Raw genomic sequence first — 1,796 nt, forward strand, 5'->3', positions numbered from 1 at the left:
ATGTATGTATGTATGTACTCGTATCTCTGCACTCATTAATAAAATCAACGTGCGAAAAATGAAAATAATGAAAAATTGTTACACATTTGTAAAGCGAGCAGACATATGGGGAACTACAACAACAACAACAACAACAACAACAACAACAACAACATTTGCATTTTGCGCTCATAACGTGCCTGCCACATGTGTGTCGTGCAACAAAGACGTGCTCTGTATTTCATTGGCCACGATTTTTTACACAAATCGCATATTAGTTTATAAGTGCATAAGTGTACATGTGTATGTATGCATTTTGATATATGAAAAGCTCATAAGAGGCGCCCAACCTTTAAATGCAGCGCACAATGAGTTAATGATACTGATTGCTGTTCAAATGAAGTGCATTGAATGCGCAGAAAATCCGTAAAGTACACACGAAAAATTAAATTAAATGTATCTACATATACATATTTATATGGGGAAAAAAATCCGCTTCTAACTTTGACCTTCGAATGTGTGGGGATCATAAAAAAATGCGCGTTATGGCATAGCAGTATAAAAATTTTATAAAAAAAAATCGTACGTAAATCATGGAGGAAACAACTACGACGAAATAATATTCAAATGATCTCGTGACCTTCTACAAAAGTATGTGTGATTATTCACAATTAACAATGAAAATAGTTAAAAAACTTAGGTGTTCGAAAATTGTGTGCTTATGCTACATAGATACATACTAGGAATGTTAATCCCGGGATCCCGACCTTTTTTAGGGATTTGTAATTTGCACTGATGGCAATAATAGATGCTATTTTTTTTTGACCAGTATTGGCTATACTTATTTTTTGCGTGCGATAGTAATTTTTACACACAAAAATCAATATGTTCGCCGAACCAAGGGCCAAATATAGTAAAATTGCGTTTTTAGTTTTTCACTCTGGCGTCGTTAATTCAATAATTATTTAAAAAATTCAGTGAAATGTGCTTAGAGGAGAAGTGTGGGTACCAAACTAAAGAGGAAATTCTGTAGAATTTAAACAGATTAAATTTTTTGGTGCATAAGGACTGGTAAGTATTGAAAATATAAAATTGAAATTTGGCAATATTGGTTTTTGAAAAAATTATATATTAAGGACTTACATACATACATATATAAACTCGATAACATCCTCGAATTTCGTCCTTCTAATTTTATCAGCTTAAAAAATTACCTATTCGTCCTTGTGAAACCAAAAAAAATTTAATTTTTTTAAATTCTAAAGAAATTTCCTCTTTCATTTGGTATCCAAAATTTTATTCTGCATTGCATTTAATATTTTCAATAATTTTTGGAATTAATCATATCTTTGAAACAACAAAGTCCTTTAAAAGAAATCCAGACGTCAGAGAGAGAAAATAAAAACGCCACTTTAAATAAAAGTTTTCAAACCCATAGAATATAGAAGCAATTTTTTCGATTTAAGTTATTGAAAAGTAATGAATATCTAAATCCCGGGACTAATCCCGGGATCCCGGGATTGCGACAACGCCATCCCGAAAATCCCGGGATTGTAAAAAGCGAAAAAATGTACATCCCTAATACAGACATACATAAATAGTAGCATAACTTACATACATACGTATTTAGTTATATGTATGTATATCTACATACTAACATACGAGTTAATGTATGTACTTAGCTCCATATTTGTAAATTTTGAATTGTGGCATAACCAAATTATTGCCGCCAATCAACCACAACAAATGTCTAAACATTTTAGATGTCGATAATTTTACGGCTGATTAAATGCATAAATATTACAATTACCAGCATT

At 31.4% G+C, this 1,796-nt stretch overlaps 1 protein-coding gene across 1 annotated transcript in view; it reads right to left on the reverse strand.

The window, feature by feature from the left end:
• Nucleotides 1-1,796, reverse strand: part of LOC118747634 (division abnormally delayed protein-like) — a 12,892-nt gene that overhangs the window by 10,484 nt on the left and 612 nt on the right. The window lies entirely within an intron of this gene.

This window comes from Rhagoletis pomonella, unplaced genomic scaffold, assembly GCF_013731165.1.
Source record: "Rhagoletis pomonella isolate Grant_MI unplaced genomic scaffold, Rhpom_1.0 Rhpom_scaffold_00012, whole genome shotgun sequence".
NCBI lineage: Eukaryota > Metazoa > Arthropoda > Insecta > Diptera > Tephritidae > Rhagoletis > Rhagoletis pomonella.